This window comes from Ochotona curzoniae, unplaced genomic scaffold (genome assembly GCF_017591425.1).
Source record: "Ochotona curzoniae isolate NIBS_2020 unplaced genomic scaffold, NIBS_Ocur_1.0 contig_2318, whole genome shotgun sequence".
Taxonomy (NCBI): Eukaryota; Metazoa; Chordata; class Mammalia; order Lagomorpha; family Ochotonidae; genus Ochotona; species Ochotona curzoniae.
Window position 1 is genome coordinate 8,987,863 of NW_024465419.1, and position 7,307 is coordinate 8,995,169.

A 7,307-nucleotide genomic window follows, 5' to 3' on the forward strand; every position below is an offset into this window, starting at 1 on the left:
GCGCGCGCGCCGCGCCAGGCCCTGCCCTCAGCGCGCGCCGACCCACCCGGGAACGCCTCGGCGGGCGCCCCGCGCCCCGCTTCACCGCGCCCGCACGGCCGGGCGGCGGCAGGGCGAAGAGGCGCCTCCTGAGAGCCAGGCGCCCCCGCCTTCAGCCGGTTCAGCTGGGTCTGTCAGGCCGCGGCTGCCACGGCCTGAGGCGAAGCGGGGAGGCGGCTGAGGAGAGCGTTCCATGCGGAGTGAGCGCACGGCGCAATCCTGAGGCGCGCCCCGGCGCTCCCGCCAAGGCCTCAGGGAAGCCGGGTTTTCCGGAGGGAACGCCGGGCCCGGTCGGGCACGCCCCCTGGAGGCGGGGCGCCGCGCTGGCTGGCGAGCCGACCAATGGCAGGCAACGGCGGCTGCACAACGTGGAGCGGCTCGGATGTAAACACAGCTCGGTGCGCCGCAGGACACGTGTGCCCGCGCGCGGCGGTCGGGGCCTGGGAGCCCGGGAGTCCGGGACCCCGGGGGCCCGGGGCCGCCCGCCTCGGCCCTCCAGCCCCAGCCTGGCCTCTGCAGCCCACCGCCTCGGCCCTCCAGCCCCAGCCTGGCCTCTGCAGCCCACCGCCTCGGCCCTCCAGCTCCAGCCGCGCTCCAGCCTGGCCTCTGCAGCCTACCGGCCGAGGTATGTTCCAATCCCGATGTTCCCCGTTCCCTGCCCCGGCCGATCGCGTCACCCTCCCCGTGGGCCGGCTCCGAGAGGCCCAGGCCCGCCCGCGCGGGAAACGCTCGCCCCGCAGCACCCGCCCTTTCCTCTGCTCCCAGCCTCCAAATCCCGGTCTCCCGCTGGACAAAACTCTCGGGAGCGGCCATAGAGGCATTCCTCCTGCTCTCGCTCGAGCCAGCGCGGCAGCCCCCTCCTCCCCATCCGAGGACCCTGCCGACGGGGAGAACGGTGGCCCGCACGCGCAGGCCTGGGTCCCGCCGTGCCCCGCCCAGCCCGGCCGCCAGCGCGCCCTGCGGAGCCCGCGCGAGCCGCCTGGCGGGAGAGAACCGCCCGCCCCCGAGCGCTCCTGGTTGGCGCCAGGCCCTGCGCGCGGTTCCTTCAGTTTACCCCCCCAGTGATCGAGCTTGGGATTGGGGGAGCGGGGATACCCATCTTCCTCTGTTGACGCCCCCGCCCCAACCCGGGACAACACATCTCCAACTGCGACCCGCGGATGGACTCCGCAAACAGGTTTTGCATGGACAGCTCCCAGAACAAAGCCGCTGGAGGCGGGCAGCTCCCTCTAACCCGCGGCCTCAGGGGCCGGGGGCGGGCAGATCGGTGGTGTCCGAGCTCCCGGGCTCCCAGAGCATCTGGGGCCGAGCGCGGAGCCCTTCCCGAGATGCACCAGGCGGCGGTGCACCACCCGGCCTTTGTGCAGCGCGCACTGAGCACTGCGGGGAGTCTGCTCTCCCGGGGTCCCGGGCCGGCAGGTCCTTGCACGCTTCTTGCAACCTCCTGATACGGGCAGAGGAGTTCTCTCGCCTCTAAAGTTTTCGCCTAATGGCTTTGCCCAGGATGACACAGAATGAGAAGGAGCCGGTGCCAGTCTAGGAAAACTCATTGCACGCTCCGGCAGGACAGACGGCCGTTCCGTTTGCAGAGGACTCTAGCGCCTGCTGCGGCTCTAGGCTTAGAGCACTAATGGAGTCAGCCAGTCTGCCTTAGCTTAGCACACAGGAGGGGGCCAACAGGCGTGCTTGGGAATGAAAATATACCGAGAGCCAGAGCTGTGGGGGTTAGTCTTTGAATACACGTGGGTCACATCCTGCGGTGACTAGAGGACAACGGTGGTAAAAGAGAAGTTAGAATTCCAGGGCAGCCACGCCACAGCGCAAGTACTTGGTCCACAGGGATGCAGGGGTCTGTAAAAACTTGGGCTCTGCTCTCACATGGCTGGGCTCCCGCCTCTGCTGCTGCAGGCTGCTAAATCCCTCTTGGCGGGGGCGGTGAGGGATTCTCTAGAAAAGATGTAACAGGACACTCATCTCACGGGTTGTTTTAAAGAGTAAATTTGATAATACATACAGAGACATCGTCTCCCATATGTACCTATCACAGAGCAGATGTTCCTAAGTATCAGCTTTTCTTGCTTTTCCGCACCCCTCCGCCAGGAGAGATTTAAAAATTAGTGGAATAAACAAGACCAAATTATAAAATTTCTGCTCCCAGAAAATTTTGTTTTGTCATCTTTGGGTGCCCAAGTTTAAGCAGCATATTCTAATTTTTCATCATTTCATATTTCTTCAAGTTCATTTTAACTTCCTCTTTTTTCCACTCAGTTATAAAATTCAGCTGCTTTGAAATATATGCAGCTTTTTTTATACTTTGGAGAATTTTAAGCAAATTTTTCTGAAGTTTTGCTTTTGCTTAAAGTTAAGACACTATGGTGAATAAACTATTGACCCCTATAGTGTGTCTTTTGGATAGTTATTTGGTTACTGCCACATCAGTTTCCAGGATGATTCTTGGTGTCGTAGGTTTAAAGACAGCCAGGCTCAGCACACGCACGCCTTGGTCATTGCCTTGCTCTGCTGTTACCCTCCCCGCACAGCACAGTGTGAACTGTCCAGCTGTCTTATCTACAGGTAGGCCTTCAACCTTGTTTTGTTCATCTCTGGAGGTTTTTTTTTTTTTTTTTTTTTTTTTTTTTTAGTTGGAAAGGCAGAATTAGAGAAGGAGAGACAGAGAGATCTTCTGTCTGCTGGTTCACTAATCAAATGGCCGCCATGGCCGCGGCCAATTCCTCCATAATAATGTAAGTATGCATAGCATTAGTAGTTCAATATTTCTTCAGTGTTTTTCTTTTGGTGCAAAATTTGCTTTCAGCAAAATATAATTCCTAATACATTTCTATTTCCAACACTCCTGTCAAATTTCTTTTAAAATTGTTTTTTTAAGATTTATTTATTCTTCTTGGAAAGGCAGATTTACAGAGAGAAGAGACAGAGAAAGATCTTCCATCTGCTGGTTCACTCCTCAAGTGCAATGTCTGCAACTGAGCCATCCAAAGCCAGGAGCTTCTGGGTTTCTCACGAGGTTGCAGGGTCCGAAGGCTTTGGGCTGTCATCTACTGCTTTCCCACACCACAAGCAGGGAGCTGAAAGGAAAGTGGAACAGCCGGGATATGAACCAGCACCCATAGGATATCCCAGCACATGCAAGGTAAGGACTTTAGCCACTAGGCTCATGCACCGGGACCTCTTGTCAAATTATAATTGAGAGACAGGGGTCGTATTTTTGCCGGCCCACACCTTAAATGGCTCAAACATCCAGGGCCACGGCTAGGAAACAGGCATTCAGCCTGAGTCTCCTGTATGGCTGGCAGGAATCCAGTTCCTTTAGGACATCATCATGGCCTTCCCTAGTGTGTCTATTAGCAAGGAACTGGAGTCAGGAGCTTGAGCATGGGTGCTCAGCTATGGGATGCGCACAGTGCAGGCCTCTTGAACAGCAGACACCCGTTGCCTCACTAGCATTCATGCGTGGCCTGTTGTATTCGTTTTTGACGTATGTATTCATTTCTTCCTAGTGGAACTTCAGGGTCACAGAGTAAATATTTTAGCTTTATTTTTTTTTAAGTGTTTCTCTCTGGCTCTCCTTTTCTGTGTGAATCTGACTTTCCAGATTAATAAATCTTAAGATTTATTTTTTTTATTGGAAAAGCAGATATACAGAGAGGAGGAGAGACAGAGAGGAAGATCTTCTGTCTGATGGTTTACTCCCCAAGCGGGTGCAATGGCTGGAGCTGAGCCAATCTGAAGCCAGGAACCTGGAGCTCTTCTGGGTCTCCCACACGGGTGCAGGGTCTCAAAGCTTTGGGCCGTCTTCAACTGCATTCCCAGGTCACAGGCAGGGAGCTGGATGGGAAGCGGGGCCTTTGGCATTAGAATTGGCACCCATATGGGATCCCAGCACATGCAAGGCGAGGACTTTAACCACTATGCTATCGTGCCGGGCCCCCCAAAAAATAAATCTTAAAAAAAATTAAAATGTAAACTACAAAACTATCAGGCCTCTTTCCAGAGGAACATAAGCAAAAAGAGCATGTGGATACATTGTGATATATAGTCACACTAGGTGGTGCTTTGTTTGACATAGTTAAAATGAAGTGGACACTATATAATCCACAGGTTTAAAGTCAGAAAGGCTCTTGGCAACAAAAGTGTGTTGCAGATGGAAACATTCAGTATGATGGCATTTATATAAAACTTGAAAGATGTGAAACATATTACATATAATTATGGATACAAAATTGCATAACATAATTGTAGGTGTATAATGCATAGTAAGTGTGCCTCACAAAGATAGCCTGGATTTTAGGACACTGGTGGGAGTAACAGCTGGAATCAGAGGGGCTCCTAATGGACTTCATTTACCTGTCAAAGTGTGTCTCCTTGAAAGCATCTGAAGCAAGCCCAGTAAGATGTTAAGCTTTTTTGGTAAAAAGCTGAGTGATGTGTGCATGTTCCATTACAAGTTTGTGTTTGTGTTTTGAGAGGCAGACAGAACCAAGAAACAGAGATCTCCTATCTGCTGGTCTGTTCCCCAGATGCCTGCGCTGTTTGGAGAAGCTGGGAGCCAGGAACTCACACTTCATCTTAGCCAAAAGGCAGAGAAGTGATGGAAGCCAGGAACTCAATCCAAGTCTCCCACGGGGTGCTAAAGATCCAGCCTTGAGCCATCATTACCTGCTGCTGTTTTCCAGGGTATCAGCTGGAAGCCAAGTTAAGAGGGAAGCCTGATAGCATGCAGTGGTGACTTCCTTGAGACTCATGCAGTGGTGACTTCACCTGGGCCAAGTCTTAACTGCCACTCCTGAACTATTTATTCATGCCCCTCTGCCTTCCTGTGGTCTATTGAGGCTGTCCTGTCCCTCTCCTGTCACAGTTCAGAAACCCCCTAGACACTACAGGGAGGTGGCTCCTGCAGACAAGAAACAGCCTTGACTGGTACCTCGTTCCCCTTCGATTGCTAAGATTGGCTTTGAGAGCTATGCTTTTTCCAGTCTCAGTTCTAAAGCCTACTGAAAATCAAACTATGTGCTGGGGCTGGTGTTGTGCACACAGTGGGATAAGTTTGTACTTGCAGTGCCAGCAGCCCACACAGCACAGTGCTGCTGATGTGTCTCCTCAGGCCCCAACCACCCGTATAGGAGACCCAGACGGGGTCCTGGCTGTTGTGGCCCTCTTCTGTTTTGCTCTCTGTCACTATGCCTTTAAAATATTTTGTTAAAAATTGAGTCATGTGGGGCCCGGGATAATCAGTGGTTAAGGCCCTCGCCTTACACGCCCGGGATCCCATATGGGCACCAGTTCTAATCTCAATGGCCCCGCTTCCCATCCAGCTCCCTGCCTGTGGCCTGGGAATGCAGTCAAGGATGGCCCAAAGCTTTGGGACCCTGCACCCGCATGGGAGACCCAGAAGAGACCCCTGGCTTTGGATTGGCTCAGCTCCAGCCGCTGTTGCGGCTGCCTGGGGAGTGAATCATCGGATGGAAGATCTTCCTCTCTGTCTCTCCTCTCTGTATATCTGCCTTTCCAATAAAAATAAAATAAATCTTAAAAAAAATTGAATCATGTAAGTACTCCATGTCATTTGTTTTTCTTCAGGGATTATAACTACGCTGTGTGATTTCATTTGTCAGTCACTTCCTCTCTCATAATTTAAAAATTTTTCTATAGTATTTTCACTTCTGTTATCTCTGTTCTTTATGTCTTCTGCAGTGTCCCTTAGTCCTCTTATAGGGCCTTGCTGTGGGATTTGTCACTTCTGAGACGTTTTTGTGCCAGTTTTCCGAGCCCTTTCTGAAGGCCCCAGTTCCTGTTTCGGTCCTCTGCTGTCCTGCATCTCATTGCCTACCCAGCCCTTCTTGAGTCCTCCATTTCTGCTTTATCCTCTTCCTGCATACCTGCCACTTCCCTGGGACACTGAAAAACATTCATAATAGAAGATTGCAATAGAATGTTCTGCTTTGTGTCAGCATTTTTCTGATAGATTTTTTTATCTGCGGGAAAGCTTTGTTTTTTTTTTTTTTTTCCTGGCAGAGCATCTTATGGACCTCTTTCTTACAGAGTAAGATTGAGTACTGAATTTGAACTTTATTTTTGAATGAACTGGGCTTTTCTAAATCCACGATGAGCAAGAGAGCCCTGTGATGGGAGCAAGAGAGATGGCTTTCCTCAATTCTCAGCTCAAGGGCTCCCTCCTCTGTTGTTATGGCGTATAAACTTTCTTGCAACTCCATGCCAAGGCAGCCAGGCTGCTGCTAGCTAACCGGGTGGGCTCTGGGTGCTTGCCCAGCCTTACTGCATCCTGGCCTTCCTGGCATGGCTGCCTGTGAGCTGTCAGGCATTCGCCCCATCACTCTTTTCTCCCACTCTCTTACTTCTTCTTTCCTTCTTGCTCACAGCAGCTCCCTCCCAGGATATCTGCTTTCCTCCCTGGTTGAATTTCTGAAGGGCTGCTGTGCAGCTGGTCCCGGGGTTCCCTGGAATCTCCCAGAAGCAACAGTTGGCAGGCAGTTTCCACCTCAGTTATGGCCATTTAGAGACTGAACCAGCAAATAGAAGATTGGTCTCTCCTTCTCTGTCTTTCAAATAAATAAGCCAATCTTTAAAACATGATGACTATGGGGCCCAGTGCTGTAGCCTAAAGTTCTCTCCTTGCATGCGCTAGGATCCCATATGGGTGCTGGTTCTAATCCCAACGGCCCCACTTCCCATCCAGCTCCTTGCTTGTGGCCTGGGAAAGCAGTTGAGGATGGCCCAAAGCCTTGGGACCCTGCACCTGAGTGGGAGACCCAGAAGAAGCTCCAGGCTCCTGACTTCGGATTGGCACAGCACCAGCTGTTGTGGCAGGTTGGGGAATGAATCATCGGATGGAAGATCTTCCTCTCTGTCTTTCCTCCTCTCTGTATATCTGACTTTGTAATAAAAACGAAATAAATCTTAAAAAAAAAGTGAAGACTGGCTGGGGCAGGTGTTTAGCCTGGCAGTGGAGATGCCAGTTGAGACTCCTGCATCTGGAACAGCATTCACTGAAGCCCTGTACTAGACACTGTGTCTCAGAACTTCCTTGGCCTGATTATTTTCCATTTGTCTCCCATACTTACATAGGGATAGTCTGGCTGGTCCAACTCTTTTGGTTAGAGGCCAAGAACTTTGGTGTGTTTCATTGGTGTGTTTTGTTCATTCCTGGATCTCAAGTACTTAAATGGTACCTGGCTCATGTGCAGTAGATATTCCATAGAGTTACTGGAGTTAGAACATGACTGTAGTAG